Raw genomic sequence first — 25,303 nt, forward strand, 5'->3', positions numbered from 1 at the left:
CCCTGTGATATAATCTGTAACTGATTCTAAGATCCCTGTGATATAATCTGTAACTGATTCTAAGATCCCTGTGATATAATCTGTAACTGATTCTAAGATCCCTGTGATATAATCTGTAACTGATTCTAAGATCCCTGTGATATAATCTGTAACTGATCTAAGATCCCTGTGATATAATCTGTAACTGATTCTAAGATCCCTGTGATATAATCTGTAACTGATTCTAAGATCCTGTGATAAATCTGTGATTCTAAATCCTGTGAATAATCTGAACGATTCTAAGATCCTGTGATATAATCTGTAACTGATCTAAGATCCCTGTGATATAATCTGTAACTGATTCTAAGATCTGTGATATAATCTGTAACTGATTCTAAGATCCCTGTGATATAATCTGTAACTGATTCTAAGATCCCTGTGATATAATCTGTAACTGATTCTAAGATCCTGTGATATAATCTGTAACTGATTCTAAGATCCCTGTAACTGATAAATCTGTATAAACTGATTCTAAGATCCTGTGAATAATCTGTGATCCTTGATAATCTGTAACTGATTCTAAGATCCCTGTGATATAATCTGAACTGATCTAAGATCCTGTGATATAATCTGAACTGATTCTAAGATCTCTGTGATATAATCTGTAACTGATCCTAAGATCCCTGTGATATAATCTGTAACTGATTCTAAGATCCTTGTGATATAATCTGTAACTGATTCTAAGATCCTGTGATATAATCTGTAACTGATTCTAAGATCCTTGTGATATAATAACTGTAACTTCTAAGATCTTTATTAATCTGTAACTGTAACATCTAAGATCCCTGTGATATAATCTGTAACTGATTCTAAGATCCTGTGATATAATCTGTAACTGATTCTAAGATCCCTTGTGATATAATCTGTAACTGATTCTAAGATCCCTGTGATATAATCTGTAACTGATTCTAAGATCCTTGTGATATAATCTGTAACTGATTCTAAGATCCCTGTGATATAATCTGTAACTGATTCTAAGATCCCTGTGATATAATCTGTAACTGATTCCTAAGATCCTGTTCTGTGATATAATCTGTAACTGATTCTAAGATCCCTGTGATATAATCTGTAACTGATTCTAAGATCCCTGTGATATAATCTGTAACTGATTCTAAGATCCTGTGATATAATCTGTAACTGATTCTAAGATCCTGTGATATAATCTGTAACTGATTCTAAGATCCTGTGATATAATCTGTAACTGATTCTAAGATCCCTGTGATATAATCTGTAACTGATTCTAAGATCCCTGTGATATAATCTGTAACTGATTCTAAGATCCCTGTGATATAATCTGTAACTGATTCTAAGATCCCTGTGATATAATCTGTAACTGATTCTAAGATCCCTGTGATATAATCTGTAACTGATTCTAAGATCCCTGTGATATAATCTGTAACTGATTCTAAGATCCTTGATATAATCTGTAACTGATCTAAGATCCCTGTGATATAATCTGTAACTGATTCTAAGATCTCTGTGATATAAATCTGATAACTGTAACTGATTCTAAGATCTCTGTGATATAATCTGTAACTGATTCTAAGATCCCTGTGATATAATCTGTAACTGATTCTAAGATCCCTGTGATATAATCTGTAACTGATTCTAAGATCTCTGTGATAAATCTAACTGATTCTAAGATCCCTGTGATATAATCTGTAACTGATTCTAAGATCTCTGTGATATAATCTGTAACTGATTCTAAGATCCCTGTGATATAATCTGTAACTGATTCTAAGATCTCTGTGATATAATCTGTAACTGATTCTAAGATCTCTGTGATATAATCTGTAACTGATTCTAAGATCCTTGTGATATAATCTGTAACTGATTCTAAGATCCCTGTGATATAATCTGTAACTGATTCTAAGATCTCTGTGATATAATCTGTAACTGATTCTAAGATCCCTGTGATATAATCTGTAACTGATTCTAAGATCCTTGTGATATAATCTGTAACTGATTCTAAGATCCCTGTGATATAATCTGTAACTGATTCTAAGATCCCTGTGATATAATCTGTAACTGATTCTAAGATCCCTGTGATATAATCTGTAACTGATTCTAAGATCTCTGTGATATAATCTGTAACTGATTCTAAGATCCCTGTGATATAATCTGTAACTGATTCTAAGATCCCTGTGATATAATCTGTAACTGATTCTAAGATCCCTGTGATATAATCTGTAACTGATTCTAAGATCCCTGTGATATAATCTGTAACTGATTCTAAGATCTCTGTGATATAATCTGTAACTAATTCTAAGATCGCTGTGCTTTCGATGGCTATGGCGATGCAAGCGCACTTAATATCACTTGCATTATACAAATATTTAAAAAAAGAAAATAATGAATTGAAAGAAACATGAACCATAGACGGCTAGATGTAAATTCATCACTCGATCATCCATTCTGGATAACTGACCTAAATAATCTGGGGACAGTTTGAAGGATGAAGCTGACTGAAAAGTGCAATTATATCAATATTTATGCGACGTAATGTTTCAAACGTGTCTCGTCGTGCTATACCTCTAACATTGTTTTATACTAATCTCCTATCCACTTCATATAAGTAAACAATAAGACAAGATAATTTGGCTTGTACCATGCTCGGTTGCAGGCCTAGGACTACCAAGTTCCTTGAGATCCATTTGAGGTAATAGAAGTAATCAATCAATTACTTATAACAAGGACAGGAGAACATTGTCTACATGAAGAATCGACATGGCAATGCGTTAGTTCTGCTCTCATGTAAGTTAATCAGGACGTCATACATCATAAATATTAAAATGCACCACATGTTATAAGAACAGGGACTAAATAGAGCTCGCGAATATTTCAGTATTTATCGATACAGTATATATGGCATCACAGTCTTAGCATCCTCGATACTCCATGGGTTCCGATCACTTACTATCTGTGCATCCTCGATACTCCAGGGGTTCCGATTACTTACTTTCTGTGTATAATGATCTAAGTGGTCGGAACCCTGGAGTATCGAGGATGCATAGATAGTAAGTGATCGGAACCCCTGGATTATCGAGGATGCTAAAACTGTGATGCCATATATACTGTATCCATAAATACTGAAATATTCGCGAGTTTTAGTGTTTTAGGGGAAGTTTTGCAGTTTTAGGGGAAGGTCATTTACGTCAGCAACTGTGCAAGGCTTCCATCTTAGGGGGTATTTTTGGGTCTTGACACTCTACTATCTTGGTACGGAGAAGAAGATTTTAAAGTCCCGTTATGTTTTTATGAATGCTCTACAAACTATACATCGATGATCCTTATGAATTTTTTTACTTAATATTGTTTAAATATGTACAGTTTCGACAAAAATGCATTTTAAAAATTATATAAATAGAACACGTAAATGTGTATATCTATAGCCTATGTGCTTGTACGTACCCGGATGATCACTAGGTTAATCCCAAGGACACCACAGGGAATTTTAGAAGTTTAGAATCTAAATATAAACATTGAAGATATTAAATATATTTAATACTTGCTTATTCACAAGTATTTTACTTTCCATTGTTAGCTCCCTAACTGTTTTCATATGACCAATCTCTGATAAAAGCTTCTAAAGGATTTTAATATTTTTAAGTATGATTTTAATTAATGTTTAAAGAGACTCATTTATAAAAACGACGAAAATAAGATATCAGATGACAAACAGACCTTGGATCAAATGTTATAAAAGCAGTTCTTATGTGTGATGTTTATTACCCAGTACCCACGTGTAGTCTACACTGTGGCACCAACAGAGCGTAATGGCGAGATTCCCTGGTATTCCCCCATCATTGCTACAATCCGGATTAACTATGGCACCTTTCATTGAAAAATATCGCCATAAGGATATCAACTCTATCATTTGGCGAAATTTGGTAATTTTTACGATTCATTATATTACGAAAACATAATGGGACCTTAGGAAATACTGAAATGACAGTCGACTTAATATATGACTTAAGCTGAAAATACATTGTTTCTTATCAATTGTCAAAAGAAATGTGGGTATCTCCTACAGTAGTTCTCAGAAGTTAAAAATCAACAATTTAGATAAGCCGAGACAGATATACCGACTAGAACCGGAAGTGTAACTCCTTAGTTGAGTTCAATACCGGGAGCTGATAGTAATACCGTTATCAGTGTAGTTCAGGTGTGGTGGCAAATCATTATGAAGTATTGCTACCTGTGTACATGCGTACCAACACCAGGAAGCTAACCGGGGTGTCTAAATAACGCACGTGTATATCTACCAACAGGGCGTGGTGATGTGCAGGTAGATATAAACTATCTAGGATTGTTGTGGTCGGTGTAAGAAAGAAGACAAGGCGGCGACGTTTGATCACAAGAATTCTTATCTAAGGTAAGGATTTGGTTTCGAGAATCATTCCAACTATTACAGGTTGGCAAAGCCGTGGGTTATCAGCTTTACCGTTATACATTTGTGATAAGCTGGTTGAATTATGACTAAATTAAGAAAAAGTACATTTTATTAAATAACAGAATTAATCCAATACATAACTAAGCGGTACAATTATGCTTATGTTATGCTTGTTTGAAAATTTATGCTTATAAAGATTTTGAAATCAAAAAGAGATATCACCGCACCATATACATATATTTAAACTAAAGAACAAAAAATATTTTCTTAATAAGAAAAGATTTATTGTTTTATACGGCAAAGACACTCTAGTTTATTGTAATTTGGGATCAAAGACAATGTAAATGTGAGCGAAAATCTTATCACCTACTCATTTCTACTACGATAATAGGTTAAAACCTCTTAATTAGGGACAATCAACGTTTGGTAACCGTGGCAATTCCTTCGTTTTTGATAAATGCAAACGTATTACGGTGTTCAGGACAAGATATCGTTTAATAAAGGTGATTTTAACAGGGATAGATGGCAACAGGTGGTACATGTATATTGATTAAGCTAAATATACATTTTACACTATAGATGTTTTTTTATTATTTATTTTCGTTCTGCACATAAAAATATTACGTTTTAGCATATGCATATTATAGAGTTATGCGCCCTTAGATGTGGAAATCGATTTTGACTTGCGTCATTTTCTCTGAAAGTAATAAGTGTCGGATATCCACGAGTGCAAAAATAAATAAAAAGGATGAAACCTTTTTAAAAAGAAATCTAAGGAAGTTGGAAGGGGGGAGGATCCTGACCGCAACCCCACCCCGTAAACATATACAATCTCTGGATTCTCCAAGTCATATGATGCTTACAATCAAGTGACAGTCTAGTGACAGTCTAGTGTTACCCGGAACTTGTTATCAAGGTTGACTTTTTATTTGACTACTGTATATCTGTGCACCGAACAAGAAAATGTAATCAGTAAATATTTATTCATTCTTAACATCTGAGATCTCAACTCCATTATCTGAATATACAGATGTGCATGATAACAGACTCCGTGTCGCTCTTCTGTTAATCGTTTATCGCGGTTGAAAAGTGTCTCATATACATGTATGTAGGAAAAGGGACAATAGCCATCTGATATGTACAGATTTGAGACAAATCGATCGAAGGCTGTGACGTATGATTTAAAAGATAATCCTTTGTCAAATCAATCAGCACGTGTAAGTCTTGGCACATGTTCTCGTGTCCATGTTATTCTGTAGTTTGCATATCCCAGAGTTATCTGCCCATGTATTGTTCTTATGTCTGCTGCTGAATTTAATTTTAAAAAACCGGTAAACATTTGTTTAGTCTTTTTACCTATGGGTGAAAAGACTTTTTTGTTTTTGTGCTGTTCTTAGGTCATCTGACCCGAAGGGCCAAACCAATTTTAGGTATAAGAACAAGAACGTTTGTAGGAAGTCAAAAACCATAAGAAATCTATGTAAATATATTTTATGTTCTAGAAGGCCTATAGACCTGTTATTGGACATGTTTAGAATACTGCGACAAAGGACAACCAACTGATATTTTAATATGAATGACCTTGATCTACACTCAAGGTCACTGGGGCCGAATAAAATCTAAAATCTTGAAACGACTTCTTGAGAAGTTTTGAAAGACTTAGAGACTAATATTGGACGTCTAGTATTCTGAGACAAAGGGCTTCCAAGTTTGTTAATATGAATGACATTGACCATCATTCAAGGTCATAAGGACCAAAGAACTTAAAATCTTGGAACGATATCATGTATAAAGTTTTTGCAAAGGTCTAGATACCTATTATTGTGCATGTAGTATTACACGATAAATGACTTAACTTATAAAGTTTATTAATATGAATGATCTTGACCTTAATTCAAGGTCACGGGCGCAAAAAAAGGTCGGCTTAAAGTCTTTAATTAACCTCTTGTGAAGCTCTGAAAGGCATATATTCCTATTTTATTGTACAATATAGCATGACGAGATAAATAACTACCAGGTTTGTTAACATTAATGACCATGACCTTCATTCAAGGTCACAGACGGCAAAAAAAACTTTGAATCTTGAAACAAATCTTTGTAAAGTTCTGGAAGGTATGTTGAGATAATTAAGGGGATACCAATCTATGCATGACTTAGTTATTTGTTGGTGAAAAGCCCGTCAAATTGTCCTAGAACAGTTTATAGGTTTTATATAACATTTTCTATTTCAGGTATTAAAGATGCAATTCGTTTGTCATTTTTGCTCCACATATGGCAAATTAATATTGTGTTATACATAAGAATATCGTAAAATTGCCAAATATGTCTAGTAAAAAGGATCTAAAGAGTCCAACCTATTTTAATTAGAACTATATATCTACTGTACATGTAATTCTGACACATGGTTAAGACGACTTTGTGCATTCAGGGCAATTTTCAGTGACGTCACGACCATTCTTTATTCCATGTGCAAATCAAACTGTCATTCAGTATGTCATGTTGTTAAAGTACATACATATATGTACGTAAGCCACTTTGCAAAACCACGGGGATCTGAGAATTAGTTACAGATTATACCACAGGGATCTGAGAATTAGTTACAGATAATAACACAGGGATCTGAGAATTAGTTACAGTTAATATCAATATGGACCCACCAAAGTACCCAATAGACCATTTCTAAACGTTTTAGGGATCCTGATCAAAAACTGGTAAAATTTGTATTGTACATAGAACTAAGTGTAGAATACAAGTTTAACCGATATTTGAGCTAGGCTCCTAAAACGTTTAGAAATGGTCTATGGATCAAGTACTGGGTCCATACTGATATAAACTTAACTAATTCTCAGATTCATGTGGATAAGACCATTATTTTATAATAAATTTATATAGACACACTAAATACAGACAAATTTCTATAAGTCAACATATCAATTAAAATACACATTCGTATTCACACTGCGTTTTATAGAACACCCCAATATTCACAAAAAAATCGTCAACGCGATTAACGTGAAACGATAATTAATATCGCGGAAGTATTAGGTGTGCAAATCAAATGTTTAATTATTTATAAGTTATGCAACATCACCAAGAGGGAAACAATCTTCCGATGTGAAACAAAATTCAACCTTTGAAATAAGGACATTGCGCGCTCTGGCAAGCAAAAGCAAATGCTGATCACCAGCAAAACGTTAAACTCGTGAAAATCTAAAAGGAAGTTTGTAGCTAAATGGAAACATATCCAGAAAAAAATGCATTTATAAATTAAGATATTTTACTTTCCTCAGAAGCCCATTATCAGTGTTAGGTAAGTCGTGATTAACGTCATTTACGAAACCAACACTTTTAGTCAGGCGTGTGTGTATCCTCCATAATCTAGGGGTTACTATCACTGACGTTATATAGTGATAGTGATAGTAACCCCTGGATTATCGGGGATGACATACATGAAGCCAAATTGAACTTATGATAAGTAACGGGGAGACCATATCATGCAGGAAGAAGACCACACACCAATAGATAGGATTTAAAGTTTTTTAAAAGTAACTTCCGTTAGTTGCGATGTTTTATTTGTTTAAAGAGTATAATTTCCTTGACGTGTAAACATTTTAAAATATCCAATGGCAGGGAAAATGCAGACCTGGGAAATATACTTTCGTCTATGCTTTCCGCCCTAAAAAGGCAAAACCATTTCATGTGAGCTTGTAAAATGCAGAGCTTGGAAATATGCTTTCGTCCATGCTTTCCTCCCTAAATAGGCAAACTCATGCCATGTGTGCTTATAGCACCCTTGTAAAACATAGACCCACTATAGACTAATATATTTCTCATATATCTAGGCCCGTATACAAACACATACATATATATATGATTGCAGGACACCTATTGACAGAACTAGGAAATATGATATATGTTATACTCAGTATCTACTATGGTCAGTGAACTGTGTGACGGTGTTGGTAGATGAACAAATCCAGAGTTCAGAGAGAAAAACGATTGACATGGTGAGAACACTTAATGTCATAATGGGCCACTGTGTCCGAGCATCCATGCACATGCTTGCAGAGGGATTTCTAACCAACGATACATGTATGCTCGAATACATAATGCATATATAATATAAAACGGAGTTTTGTCTTTTTCTTCAGTGACAAAAGTTGCTTACTTTACACTATTACAATGTACCACCATTGAAAAATTTGAGCTTCTAATTTTACTTCAAGATAAAATATCAAAAGTAGTTATAAATGCGTGCCGCAAAAAATCCATTCCTATCAGGGATTTGTTTTACCTGTCGAACCGATTTTATTGATCTTAAGATAAAAACGATCGAATCATGACTTAGGATTTGACCTCACTCGTCGCTGGTTGCTAACATTTTCTGGAGCAGTCGGATTAAATGTATGGCAGTAAATTATTACAAGTGACATTGTCTAAACTAACAACTGTTCACAAGTACTAGATATTTACAACATTGACGTACTGACCTAGCATGTGTTAAAACTTAAAGTCATTTTTAATGATGTATTGAACGATTTAGACCCGGGTAAGTATTCCATGTGTCGTAATATTGCTTGTTGAATGTTCCTCCCCGTGAAAGTTGAGAAATGAAGGTTTTAAGGAAAGTGAATTAACATTAGATTTAGCATCGAAGGCTTGATAACAGTATAACTTGTCTATTAAAAACTGGATGTTTATACAGGTTTAACAGTATAACTTGTCTATTTAAAACTGGATGTTTATACAGGTTTAACAGTATAACTTGTCTATTAAAAACTGGATGTTTATACAGGTTTAACAGTATAACTTGTCTATTTAAAACTGGATTTTTATACAGGTTTAACAGCATAACTTTTATTAACACTGGATGTTTATACAGGTTAACAGTATAAACAGGTTTAAAGTATAACTTGTCTATTAAAAACTGGATGTTTATACAGGTTTAACAGTATAACTTGTCTATTAAAAACTGGATGTTTATACAGGTTTAACAGTATAACTTGTCTATTAAAAACTGGATGTTTATACAGGTTTAACAGTATAACTTGTCTATTAAAAACTGGATGTTTATACAGGTTTAACAGTATAACTTGTCTATTAAAAACTGGATGTTTATACAGGTTTAACAGTATAACTTGTCTATTAAAAACTGGATGTTTATACAGGTTTAACAGTATAACTTGTCTATTAAAAACTGGATGTTTATACAGGTTTAACAGTATAACTTGTCTATTAAAAACTGGATGTTTATACAGGTTTAACAGTATAACTTGTCTATTTAAAACTGGATGTTTATACAGGTTTAACAGTATAACTTGTCTATTAAAAACTGGATGTTTATACAGGTTTAACAGTATAACTTGTCTATTAAAAACTGGATGTTTATACAGGTTTAACAGTATAACTTGTCTATTTAAAACTGGATGTTTATACAGGTTTAACAGTATAACTTGTCTATTTAAAACTGGATGTTTATACAGGTTTAACAGTATAACTTGTCTATTTAAAACTGGATGTTTATACAGGTTTAACAGTATAACTTGTCTATTAAAAACTGGATGTTTATACAGGTTTAACAGTATAACTTGTCTATTTAAAACTGGATGTTTATACAGGTTTAACAGTATAACTTGTCTATTTAAAACTGGATGTTTATACAGGTTTAACAGTATAACTTGTCTATTTAAAACTGGATGTTTATACAGGTTTAACAGTATAACTTGTCTATTAAAAACTGGATGTTTATACAGGTTTAACAGTATAACTTGTCTATTTAAAACTGGATGTTTATACAGGTTTAACAGTATAACTTGTCTATTAAAAACTGGATGTTTATACAGGTTTAACAGTATAACTTGTCTATTTAAAACTGGATGTTTATACAGGTTTAACAGTATAACTTGTCTATTAAAAACTGGATGTTTATACAGGTTTAACAGTATAACTTGTCTATTAAAAACTGGATGTTTATACAGGTTTAACAGTATAACTTGTCTATTTAAAACTGGATGTTTATACAGGTTTAACAGTATAACTTGTCTATTTAAAACTGGATGTTTTACAGGTTTAACAGTATAACTTGTCTATTAAAAACTGGATGTTTATACAGGTTTAACAGTATAACTTGTCTATTAAAACTGGATGTTTATACAGGTTTAACAGTATAACTTGTCTATTAAAAACTGGATGTTTATACAGGTTTAACAGTATAACTTGTCTATTAAAACTGGATGTTTATACAGGTTTAACAGTATAACTTGTCTATTTAAAACTGGATGTTTATACAGGTTTAACAGTATAACTTGTCTATTTAAAACTGGATGTTTATACAGGTTTAACAGTATAACTTGTCTATTTAAAACTGGATGTTTATAAGGTTAACAGTATAACTTGTCATTAAAACTGGATGTTTATACAGGTTTAACAGTATAACTTGTCTATTAAAATGGATGTTTATACAGGTTTAACAGTATAACTTGTCTATTAAAAACTGGATGTTTATACAGGTTTAACAGTATAACTTGTCTATTTAAAACTGGATGTTTATACAGGTTTAACAGTATAACTTGTCTATTAAAAACTGGATGTTTATACAGGTTTAACAGTATAACTTGTCTATTTAAAAACTGGATGTTTATACAGGTTTAACAGTATAACTTGTCTATTTAAAACTGGATGTTTATACAGGTTTAACAGTATAACTTGTCTATTAAAAACTGGATGTTTATACAGGTTTAACAGTATAACTTGTCTATTTAAAACTGGATTGTTATACAGGTTTAACAGTATAACTTGTCTATTAAAAACTGGATGTTTATACAGGTTTAACAGTATAACTTGTCTATTTAAAACTGGATGTTTATACAGGTTTAACAGTATAACTTGTCTATTTAAAACTGGATGTTTATACAGGTTTAACAGTATAACTTGTCTATTAAAAACTGGATGTTTATACAGGTTTAACAGTATAACTTGTCTATTTAAAAACTGGATGTTTATACAGGTTTAACAGTATAACTTGTCTATTAAAAACTGGATGTTTATACAGGTTTAACAGTATAACTTGTCTATTAAAAACTGGATGTTTATACAGGTTTAACAGTATAACTTGTCTATTTAAAAACTGGATGTTTATACAGGTTTAACAGTATAACTTGTCTATTTAAAACTGGATGTTTATACAGGTTTAACAGTGTAACTTGTCTATTTAAAACTGGATGTTTATACAGGTTTAACAGCATAACTTGTCTAGTAAAAACTGGATGTTTATACAGGTTTAACAGTATAACTTGTCTATTAAAAACTGGATGTTTTAGGTTTAACGTATAAGGTTTAACAGTATAACTTGTCTATTTAAAACTGGATGTTTATACAGGTTTAACAGTATAACTTGTCTATTTAAAACTGGATGTTTATACAGGTTTAACAGTATAACTTGTCTATTTAAAAACTGGATGTTTATACAGGTTTAACAGTATAACTTGTCTATTAAAAACTGGATGTTTATACAGGTTTAACAGTATAACTTGTCTATTAAAAACTGGATGTTTATACAGGTTTAACAGTATAACTTGTCTATTAAAAACTGGATGTTTATACAGGTTTAACAGTATAACTTGTCTATTTAAAACTGGATGTTTATACAGGTTTAACAGTATAACTTGTCTATTAAAAACTGGATGTTTATACAGGTTTAACAGTATAACTTGTCTATTTAAAACTGGATGTTTATACAGGTTTAACAGTATAACTTGTCTATTTAAAACTGGATGTTTATACAGGTTTAACAGTATAACTTGTCTATTAAAAACTGGATGTTTATACAGGTTTAACAGTATAACTTGTCTATTAAAAACTGGATGTTTATACAGGTTTAACAGTATAACTTGTCTATTAAAAACTGGATGTTTATACAGGTTTAACAGTATAACTTGTCTATTAAAAACTGGATGTTTATACAGGTTTAACAGTATAACTTGTCTATTAAAAACTGGATGTTTATACAGGTTTAACAGTATAACTTGTCTATTTAAAACTGGATGTTTATACAGGTTTAACAGTATAACTTGTCTATTAAAAACTGGATGTTTATACAGGTTTAACAGTATAACTTGTCTATTAAAAACTGGATGTTTATACAGGTTTAACAGTATAACTTGTCTATTAAAAACTGGATGTTTATACAGGTTTAACAGTATAACTTGTCTATTAAAAACTGGATGTTTATATACAGGTTTAACAGTATAACTTGTCTATTAAAAACTGGATGTTTATACAGGTTTAACAGTATAACTTGTCTATTTAAAAACTGGATGTTTATACAGGTTTAACAGTATAACTTGTCTATTAAAAACTGGATGTTTATACAGGTTTAACAGTATAACTTGTCTATTAAAAACTGGATGTTTATACAGGTTTAACAGTATAACTTGTCTATTTAAAACTGGATGTTTATACAGGTTTAACAGTATAACTTGTCTATTAAAAACTGGATGTTTATACAGGTTTAACAGTATAACTTGTCTATTTAAAACTGGATGTTTATACAGGTTTAACAGTATAACTTGTCTATTAAAAACTGGATGTTTATACAGGTTTAACAGTATAACTTGTCTATTAAAAACTGGATGTTTATACAGGTTTAACAGTATAACTTGTCTATTTAAAACTGGATGTTTATACAGGTTTAACAGTATAACTTGTCTATTAAAAACTGGATGTTTATACAGGTTTAACAGTATAACTTGTCTATTTAAAACTGGATGTTTATACAGGTTTAACAGTATAACTTGTCTATTAAAAACTGGATGTTTATATACAGGTTTAACGTATAACTGTCTATTTAAAACTGGATGTTTATACAGGTTTAACAGTATAACTTGTCTATTAAAAACTGGATGTTTATACAGGTTTAACAGTATAACTTGTCTATTTAAAAACTGGATGTTTATACAGGTTTAACAGTATAACTTGTCTATTTAAAACTGGATGTTTATACAGGTTTAACAGTATAACTTGTCTATTAAAAACTGGATGTTTATACAGGTTTAACAGTATAACTTGTCTATTTAAAAACTGGATGTTTTATACAGGTTTAACAGTATAAACTTGTCTATTAAAAACTGGATGTTTATACAGGTTTAACAGTATAACTTGTCTATTTATAAAACTGGATGTTTATACAGGTTTAACAGTATAACTTGTCTATTAAAAACTGGATGTTTATACAGGTTTAACAGTATAACTTGTCTATTTAAAACTGGATGTTTATACAGGTTTAACAGTATAACTTGTCTATTTAAAACTGGATGTTTATACAGGTTTAACAGTATAACTTGTCTATTAAAAACTGGATGTTTATACAGGTTTAACAGTATAACTTGTCTATTAAAAACTGGATGTTTATACAGGTTTAACAGTATAACTTGTCTATTTTATACAGGTTTAACAGTATAACTTGTCTATTAAAAACTGGATGTTTATACAGGTTTAACAGTATAACTTGTCTATTTAAAACTGGATGTTTATACAGGTTTAACAGTATAACTTGTCTATTAAAAACTGGATGTTTATACAGGTTTAACAGTATAACTTGTCTATTAAAAACTGGATGTTTATACAGGTTTAACAGTATAACTTGTCTATTAAAAACTGGATGTTTATACAGGTTTAACAGTATAACTGTCTATTAAAAACTGGATGTTTATACAGGTTTAACAGTATAACTTGTCTATTTAAAACTGGATGTTTATACAGGTTTAACAGTATAACTTGTCTATTAAAAACTGGATGTTTATACAGGTTTAACAGTATAACTTGTCTATTTAAAACTGGATGTTTATACAGGTTTAACAGTATAACTTGTCTATTTAAAAACTGGATGTTTATACAGGTTTAACAGTATAACTTGTCTATTTAAAACTGGATGTTTATACAGGTTTAACAGTATAACTTGTCTATTTAAAACTGGATGTTTATACAGGTTTAACAGTATAACTTGTCTATTTAAAACTGGATGTTTATACAGGTTTAACAGTATAACTTGTCTATTAAAAACTGGATGTTTATACAGGTTTAACAGTATAACTTGTCTATTAAAAACTGGATGTTTATACAGGTTTAACAGTATAACTTGTCTATTAAAAACTGGATGTTTATACAGGTTTAACAGTATAACTTGTCTATTAAAAACTGGATGTTTATACAGGTTTAACAGTATAACTTGTCTATTTAAAACTGGATGTTTATACAGGTTTAACAGTATAACTTGTCTATTAAAAACTGGATGTTTATATACAGGTTTAACAGTATAACTTGTCTATTTAAAAACTGGATGTTTTATACAGGTTTAACAGTATAACTTGTCTATTAAAAACTGGATGTTTATACAGGTTTAACAGTATAACTTGTCTATTAAAAACTGGATGTTTATACAGGTTTAACAGTATAACTTGTCTATTAAAAACTGGATGTTTATACAGGTTTAACAGTATAACTTGTCTATTAAAAACTGGATGTTTATACAGGTTTAACAGTATAACTTGTCTATTAAAAACTGGATGTTTATACAGGTTTAACAGTATAACTTGTCTATTTAAAACTGGATGTTTATACAGGTTTAACAGTATAACTTGTCTATTAAAAACTGGATGTTTATACAGGTTTAACAGTATAACTTGTCTATTTATACAGGTTTAACAGTATAACTTGTCTATTAAAAACTGGATGTTTATACAGGTTTAACAGTATAACTTGTCTATTAAAAACTGGATGTTTATACAGGTTTAACAGTATAACTTGTCTATTAAAAACTGGATGTTTATACAGGTTTAACAGTATAACTTGTCTATTAAAAACTGGATGTTTATATACAGGTTTAACAGTATAACTTGTCTATTAAAAACTGGATGTTTATACAGGTTTAACAGTATAACTTGTCTATTTAAAACTGGATGTTTATACAGGTTTAACAGTATAACTACAGGTTTAACAGTATAACTTGTCTATTTAAAACTGGATGTTAATACAGGTTTAACAGTATAACTTGTCTATTAAAAACTGGATGTTTATACAGGTTTAACAGTATAACTTGTCTATTAAAAACTGGATGTTTATACAGGTTTAACAGTATAACTTGTCTATTAAAAACTGGATGTTTATACAGGTTTAACAGTATAACTTGTCTATTTAAAAACTGGATGTTTATACAGGTTTAACAGTATAACTTGTCTATTTAAAACTGGATGTTTATACAGGTTTAACAGTATAACTTGTCTATTATAAAACTGGATGTTTATACAGGTTTAACAGTATAACTTGTCTATTTAAAACTGGATGTTTATACAGGTTTAACAGTATAACTTGTCTATTAAAAACTGGATGTTTATACAGGTTTAACAGTATAACTTGTCTATTAAAAACTGGATGTTTATACAGGTTTAACAGTATAACTTGCTATTTAAAACTGGATGTTTATACAGGTTTAACAGTATAACTTGTCTATTTAAAAACTGGATGTTTATACAGGTTTAACAGTATAACTTGCTATTAAAAACTGGATGTTTATACAGGTTTAACAGTATAACTTGTCTATTAAAAACTGGATGTTTATACAGGTTTAACAGTATAACTTGTCTATTTAAAACTGGATGTTTATACAGGTTTAACAGTATAACTTGTCTATTTAAAACTGGATGTTTATACAGGTTTAACAGTATAACTTGTCTATTTAAAACTGGATGTTTATACAGGTTTAACAGTATAACTTGTCTATTAAAAACTGGATGTTTATACAGGTTTAACAGTATAACTTGTCTATTTAAAACTGGATGTTTATACAGGTTTAACAGTATAACTTGTCTATTTAAAACTGGATGTTTATACAGGTTTAACAGTATAACTTGTCTATTTAAAAACTGGATGTTTATACAGGTTTAACAGTATAACTTGTCTATTTAAAACTGGATGTTTATACAGGTTTAACAGTATAACTTGTCTATTAAAAACTGGATGTTTATACAGGTTTAACAGTATAACTTGTCTATTTAAAACTGGATGTTTATACAGGTTTAACAGTATAACTTGTCTATTAAAAACTGGATGTTTATACAGGTTTAACAGTAATAACTTGTCTATTTAAAACTGGATGTTTATACAGGTTTAACAGTATAACTTGTCTATTTAAAAACTGGATGTTTATACAGGTTTAACAGTATAACTTGTCTATTTAAAACTGGATGTTTATACAGGTTTAACAGTATAACTTGTCTATTTAAAACTGGATGTTTATACAGGTTTAACAGTATAACTTGTCTATTTAAAACTGGATGTTTATACAGGTTTAACAGTATAACTTGTCTATTTAAAAACTGGATGTTTATACAGGTTTAACAGTATAACTTGTCTATTTAAAAACTGGATGTTTATACAGGTTTAACAGTATAACTTGTCTATTAAAAACTGGATGTTTATACAGGTTTAACAGTATAACTTGTCTATTAAAAACTGGATGTTTATACAGGTTTAACAGTATAACTTGTCTATTAAAAACTGGATGTTTATACAGGTTTAACAGTATAACTTGTCTATTAAAAACTGGATGTTTATACAGGTTTAACAGTATAACTTGTCTATTAAAAACTGGATGTTTATACAGGTTTAACAGTATAACTTGTCTATTAAAAACTGGATGTTTATACAGGTTTAACAGTATAACTTGTCTATTTAAAACTGGATGTTTATACAGGTTTAACAGTATAACTTGTCTATTTAAAACTGGATGTTTATACAGGTTTAACAGTATAACTTGTCTATTAAAAACTGGATGTTTATACAGGTTTAACAGTATAACTTGTCTATTTAAAACTGGATGTTTATACAGGTTTAACAGTATAACTTGTCTATTTAAAACTGGATGTTTATACAGGTTTAACAGTATAACTTGTCTATTTAAAACTGGATGTTTATACAGGTTTAACAGTATAACTTGTCTATTTAAAACTGGATGTTTATACAGGTTTAACAGTATAACTTGTCTATATTTAAATAACTTGGATGTTTATACAGGTTTAACAGTATAACTTGTCTATTTAAAACTGGATGTTTATACAGGTTTAACAGTATAACTTGTCTATTTAAAACTGGATGTTTATACAGGTTTAACAGTATAACTTGTCATGGTTAAAACTGGAGTGTTTATACAGGTTTAACAGTATAACTTGTCTATTTAAAACTGGATGTTTATACAGGTTTAACAGTATAACTTGTCTATTTAAAACTGGATGTTTATACAGGTTTAACAGTATAACTTGTCTATTTAAAACTGGATGTTTATACAGGTTTAACAGTATAACTTGTCTATTTAAAACTGGGTTTTGATACAGATTAAACCTATTTATGGTTATCATCTGCGATGATATAGCTCAGAATGACGGACGGCAGATTTAAGAGCCACGACTCCGTCACATTTTACCATAGTGTTGCAAACACACAAAATTTGCAATTAAATTTAGCAGTATTTCCTACATAAACTGATCATTTATTAACCCACCTTCATGTCTACATAAGATATTTAAAATATTTTATTAAGAACTCCATGTCATATTCTGATTTCATAAAATATTTCTAAATTCTAACGCATAATTTATTGAATCATAGACAGAAATAAACATGGACTTAATCTTAATTATAGAAATATATTACTTAAATTGGTTTCAGTTTTATTTATCTGATCCAAATTATAAAGATTATAGATTTGGATAGATTCCAAACCTAGATTAGGAATAACAATACGGCATTCTTTATGGGTGAGTTAATTATATTAAGTCTATATAGGTCGATATATTTGGAAAGATGCACGTGTGTTTTTGTGAAGATAAGTTAGATATTATGTATTCTGTAATTCTCAAAATCATCGTTTATTAAGTCCCTCATTTTGTTGAGTGGTTGTGAAGTATACCTTTTTTCGATAACTGCATAAGATGTAGACCGCTAAACCTGCCTATATTTTTAGGCTTTTTTAATTTTTTTTTTCCTAATATATATATATTAGGCCAATTTTTTTAAAAGGCTAAATATATATGCAGGTTTAGCGGACTACATAAGATGCTTTACAAAGTTGAGGACTGAATGGCGTTTAAAGGCATACTACACTACTGAAAAAAGAAGGTTTCTCAAAAACAAATGTAACATAAACAATTATATCGATAGCCTAAGATGAGGTAAATATATATAACAACGCCAAACAAATACAAAATTCCCTGCGAAATCTATGTCATTTCGCTGTTTAATCGTCTGGCGCAGTGATATTCCACTAATTACATGAAATTTGACATTAATTTAAATTGCTCAGAAGGTGATGATAAGCGTAGTATTAACGGTAATTAAGCTTATAACATTTGTGACTCTGCAAACTTATTAATCTCATTTTATTTTCCCATTTTAAGGTCCAAAAAGCCGTTTTTGGAAAGGTAGAAAGGCATTAAGCGAGAGATCTTACAAAAGAAATAAAACAAACAAATCATACGTTTTTTATACTCTCAGTGTACACTGAATAAAGATTTAAATTCAAGGAAATTGATCATGAACGGAACATATTATATAAGGCTTATAAAGAATGGACGGTCACAACTGTAAATTAAAGGTGTTTGTTTGTTTGTTTGTTTAGTTTTACGTCCTATTAACAGCCAGGGTCATGTAAGGACGTGCCAGGTTTGTTGGTGGAGGAAAGCCGGAGTACCCGGAGAAAAACCACCGGTCAGCGGTCAGTACCTGGCAACTGCCCCACATGGGATTCGAACCCGCATCCCAGAGGTGGAGGGCTTGTGGTAATATGTCGGGACATCTTAACCACTCGTACACAGGAGCTTATTGGGTTGATTACTGTAAATGAAATATTTTATCTGTAACAGTCACTCCGTATTTACACGTATTGGGTCAGATTTTACTTTAGCACAGCAGATTATGTTATGATAAGGTATAACGGTTAAAAGTACGAAAATCGAACCGCTTATAAATGTCGGAAGTTATTAATCCGCCTTTGCATATCATAGTGTTATCTCCTCTTGCATTCGGATATATCAGAGTTACTTCCCTTATTTTTGCGAAGGGAGTTAACTCTGATTGTTGCGTCATTATGTAAAGCGATAATATGTTATTTTAAATCGAAAATGGAAAAATATAACGCAACAAAATAAAAACGTATCGCAAATCATTCAACGCTTACCTGGAAAAAACAGATAAAAACTCTAAAAACTCGGCAATTCAAACGAAAGATACTTTTCTGAACCACTGTGGTTGAAAGGCCGGAGTTCTCCCACCAAAAAAAAATTAATGTAATTATAAGTATACAGCTTGAACATGCCGTACATGTACATGTACGTATGCGTAGCATAATTTGCAACTTAAATGGCAGTTTGGTGTTCATGGGCGTTTTGGTAGAATGACCGGCACCTTATAATCGAACGCCTTTTGTCCAATTATAAAACTTGATAACTACATTTACATTAAGCGTTTGTGCCCTCAGTTTATGGTGAGATGTAAAGGTTGGTATGAATCGTGGTTCTGCTATATAACGGTAAAGTTACGGTTGGTTGTTGTTTCCTTTGCATCAAATGTTATGGACGTGTCAAAGTCAGCCATATAGATCTGTGTCGAAGAAACCTCCCGACGCCCCTTTTACAATTTCAAATGTTTTTAATGAGATTCATAACAGATACAGTAGCGTTAACTGTAACATTTTCTGTTAATTACATGTAAATATTGCTATGCACCACACATCTAAATTGAAGAAAGTATGCAAAAGAAATTTATTTTTGAGAGATTTTGAACTTATTTGTAAATACCGGCAGATTTTCGTCGTTGTTCGGTTTCCTCAAGGTACTCCGCTTTTTTCTTTTTCTTTTTTTTTCGAAAACAGTTGATAAGATTTTAACAGAAGTTTATCAAAATATTGAAAATATACAACTCATCAGTAAACATTTCTTTTCGATTTATTTTTATTTACCGTGTCCTTTATCTTGATTGTGTACGTTGCAAGGTATGCTACGTAAACAAAAATGGAGAAAAAATACTGTAATCTCATTCATCGTTTGTTGACATATGAACGATTCACTTTACAGGCTTACAGCTCTATTCACCTCTCAGTAGGCTTTAAAAGGCAGACATGGCGTAGTAATCAATTAAATCGAGTAAATTCTTCCTGATTGTCGACATAGAGGGGACCTGACGGTCTATTTACCCATACCCATATTATGTACATGTACGTATTTGATATGAACCATGGGATCACAATTCATGTTAAGTCCCTGCCGTAAGCCTCTATAGTACGTGGATGATGAGAAATAACGGTTGTTGGGAAACCAACATTCAAAAGCTTTTACATATGGAAGATTAAGGTTATCATTAACGGACTAGCCACGCCCTATGTCATAATACAGTGGATATCACGTGGTGACTGGGGGGTTCAGATCATTAATACCTGAGCGATAAGTCATCATACAATGTATAAGGAAATTTCTCTCTGGCACTCATGAAATATGGTATATTCAGCGATAAATTTTACAGCTACATTGTTGTCAAGTAAAGATTTTAACTGGGAGACACAAAGAGGTGGGAAGTTTAATTGACACGTTGTTTTTTGTGTGTGTTTTCTTTTGATTGAGCCTTTATAGTGAAAGTCACTATCTTCATTAATCAAAGAGTTAAATTGGAAAACCTTAGATGTAACTCCCACCTTTACATAACGTTATAGGCATTTATACTGCAAATAGAATACTCCGTACGTCAATACGGAAGTCATGGGGTTGGGTCAGGAAGCTGTCGACATGATTTGTTTAAAAGAGCAATAAGGACACACATTGTAACCATATATAAAGTCAGCTAACATATCTAGCACCCTCCTCTTCCTCCTTTGACGGAATAACTATTTAAGACGCATGTTTATGTGCGTGTAAATGTACGGTCATGGGTGATGATAAAAAAACCTCTTTGATATCCCTCACTGCAGTTATAGGGGATATCGCACATTGTACTACAATACAACCATGACTTTACTTAAAGGCCCACTACAATTTACCTTTCTGGAGCAAAACATAAAGTTTTCTTAAAAACATCAATAACATTAAAAAAAAATATTTATATCAATTGCCTAAGATGAGGTTTCAACACCAAACATGATAACAGTGGAAAGAAATTTCGCTGGCGCAGTGATAGCCAACTACAACGCGGTGTTTACGACGACTTCGGGAACATAAGACGACCCGCGTTATGAAAATTAACATTTTATTTGTTTCAATCAATTTGTTCAGAAGGTGATAATAGTTTGATATGGACAGTAAGTTTATAACTTTTTCGACTCTACAAAATTATCGATCTAGTTTTACATTCCCATTTTAGAAATTAAAAGCTATTATCGGAAATGTAGTGGGCCTTAGTGTATCATGTATAAATTGTGACACTGTAATGCAATGTTTACATACACACGAATGTGTACACTCGTATACTGCTGAATTGAAACTGAATAAATATTAGTCGCAGTTCCTTAACATGTGTGGATATTACTAGTTTAGGGCTTAATTTAAGTAGATTTATCTACACACTCCACCCCCCCCCCCCCTCGGCCCTTCCCCCTTCCTCCTTTGGCGGAATAACTACATCCCTATATCCCTTTCTATTATGTAATCTTTATTTCCTCTTGAATTGAAAATTACATAAAATATAACATTTAACATGTGCACATTAAAGAGGCACATAGCTATTGATAAAATAAGTTTTAAATAAATCAGTAGTTAGTCGACATTTGATCGTAACTATACAGATTTTTTTTATTTAAAAAAACATGTATATACACTAATAAACATTTCCTTACCTAAAATCCTCTTAATCTCTGCGTGGAACTACCTCAATCGATCCCTTACGTATTGAGGTTTTTCGAGGCAGTAGGTTTAAAACAAGAAATTAAAAAAAAAAACACAAAAAAAAAACATTTTTGACCTTGTCCCACGGTCCCATCAAATTCTGTGATACGCTCTTGTATTTGGCCAATGGACAGAATTTATTATATAAACTAATTCTTTGCATGCTTCATTTAAGGATTGATTGACAATTTTGTTGCTTGCATTGACTGATGAAAAAGTTAATCTCGTGCAAATGAAGTGAAGTTCTAGTTCGATTCTTTATTACTTTAAACCATTTTGGCTTATCAGTTTACAATAACAGTGGACTATTCTAAGGGAAACTATAAGTCAAAGTACCCACAACAGCACATACTTGAAACAAAAACATTTATCGGCAGGTATATCATATTCTCATTGCACTAAATACATACAATACCGCTTCAGAACGGTTAATATAATTTCAAAATAGGACATAATTTCGAATTACTTTTTTGGGATGAATAACAGCTGTTTTAGCGACGTTTTACACTACCCATCCTTCAGGCCGTTTATGTGTGTTTATCAGTAAAGGGGGAGTGGAAAATCCAAATCCTAGATTTTATAGAGATATGGCCCATATAAATGTGTTATATCCGGAATCGTAGCTGGGAAAACCTGTAAAATCTTTTGAAGATGTGACAACATACTGAGCTACAAGGCAAACAATGTACAAATGTAACAAGGTAAAAAGTGTAACGGGTAAAAAAAATAGAAAAAAACCGGGTTCCTAATGCTGTGAATATCAGAACATTATTTCAAGAACACTAAAACAATAAATACATATACAAAATATCTATGGAATTTGACGTTTCGCCTTACGGGTCACAGGGATCTGAGAATTAGTAACAGTTATATTAATTTGGAGATACTAGAGAACACATAGACCATGTTTACATGTTTTAGGGATCTTGATAAAAAAATCTCTAAAATTCTTATGCTCGTGTAGAATACGGATTTTAAAACGTCTCAAATGGTCTATAGACACTGTGATAAATTGATAAAAACTGTCACTAATTCTCATGCTCATGTGTTGCCGACTATCTTTAGTAAATTTTCCCCATTTTAAAGCAAACGGAAATCTCGTGGGAAATTTTAAGTGTGGTAATTTTCCGCAGGTGCACACGCACGTACTTGGAGTGACCCAAGTTACGAAACATGATGGGCTACAATGTAGCCTATATATGCGTGTTATAAAACTACAACAGATAGCATTCTCTTGTCGTTATACAATGTAATTTTGTTGGGTTTTTTCCTGTCAGACTATAAACCCCATTTCGTGCACTAGACTAAGTATTTTATTGCCTGAGTTACCTATATGATATGACCTATGTCTATTAATTAGATCTACGTTACACGTGAGACATTTAGTTATGTAACTTTGTTAAAATATTGCGGTTAAATTAACACGTGGCCAGTTTTATCTACATGATTGTGCACGTGTATATTATGCATCTCACCAGTGCGAAAATGCATTGTTCACCATCTACTCCGTAAACTCAGTATGAACAGGAGTAAACAATTAATGAACATAGACTTTAGATATATTCAGCCACTATTGAGAATACAATATCGGGTCCATAAATCTGTTGATATATTGTCAGATTAATATTTATTAGATACTTACATTTAAAATGTTGAATACCATACTTATATACTGTAGTTAAACCACGAGCAATCAGACATGCATATATTTATTTTTACAAAATAGGTAAAGGGAGATAACTTTATATAAAGACCTACATATTCGCCTCCCACAACTGGCTAATGTTTCTCAGATCACGGAGCTGCCATTTCGGTGCTGAAGTTACACATTCTCACGTTGTCATGTTAAACAAATGTCATGGTGTCTCTAGCCAAGTGCCCTTTATTTAAGACGCATGCACATTATGTATATATGCGTTTAATGCACGGTCACGGGTGATGGAAAAACATTCCTCACTTCAGGTAGAGAAATGTCGTACATTGTACCACAAAACAACAAAGCAATTACTAAAAGTGTATCCTGTATAAGATATGACGTCATCATACACTGTTTACATACAAGCGGATGTATATTCTGAATTTAAACATAAATAAATATCAGTCACAGATCCTTACATCTGTGGACTTGTAAGATTATGACATAATAAACGTGCAGGTACATGTATTTAATTTCAATGTTGCACATTGATGCATCTATATAATATGTATATATACATTTATACATTTACTGTTATAGAGCAACACAATCAGTCATACCCATCAATGCTGTTTATAATTAGATGATGTAGTGTATCAATATTGTTATTGGATTGTGTAATGTGCTTTTGATCCGTAAGACGTACATATATATATCATGAACCACAATTAGTGTTGCAATAGCACACGTAATTCAACGAAAAAAAGGGTGTGACTTAAAAATAAATGTGACATCACGTTTAGAAAATATATCTCCACACATATATAAACTCAATGCGTTGTAAAATCGTAAATCTGATATATCATAAATGGACATACCTACTTAGTGTCGTCGTGAGGAGTGATATCGTGTAAGTATGCTGCACATTTTTGTATGTACACAAATACCCATACTGCAAGTAGATTTTTTTGTTAAGAATGAAAGAAGAAATGAAACACCTTATTTATTGTTTATTTTCTACTTTATTGAAATCAAGGAGTTATCATATTTTTACTATTGATTTTGTTCCTTCAAACTTTGTTAACAACTATGCTATATTCCTTTTTAAGAATACTTGATTATTATATTTTTAAAATAATAAACATACATCATTTGCGACACTATATTATAACTTATGTAAACCACTTTCGATGGTCCGAAGTTAAGAGCGCGAGGGGTCTTACAGTTGGAGGAAACCAGAAAAAAATATAGGTGATTGGGTAGGTGACCACCTTTTCACGTCCGTGCCCGGGATCGAACCCCTGTCGGTAGGTGAAA

At 31.5% G+C, this 25,303-nt stretch overlaps 1 protein-coding gene across 3 annotated transcripts in view; it reads left to right on the forward strand.

The window, feature by feature from the left end:
* Window positions 1-2,677: 2,677 nt before the first annotated feature.
* The window catches only part of LOC138311209 (uncharacterized), a 48,569-nt gene continuing 25,943 nt past the window's right edge, over window positions 2,678-25,303 (forward strand). The window contains exons 1-2 of one of the 3 annotated variants that reach the window (XM_069252697.1): window positions 2,678-2,793; window positions 4,311-4,414. The gene's annotated coding sequence lies outside the window, so the exon portion shown is untranslated. Of the gene's footprint in view, window positions 2,794-4,145; window positions 4,415-24,814; window positions 24,897-25,303 lie in introns of those variants that run through there. The other 2 variants (XM_069252696.1, XM_069252698.1) reach the window with 2 other exon arrangements.

The sequence above is a fragment of the Argopecten irradians genome, chromosome 16, assembly GCF_041381155.1.
Source record: "Argopecten irradians isolate NY chromosome 16, Ai_NY, whole genome shotgun sequence".
In the NCBI taxonomy this organism is placed as follows: domain Eukaryota; kingdom Metazoa; phylum Mollusca; class Bivalvia; order Pectinida; family Pectinidae; genus Argopecten; species Argopecten irradians.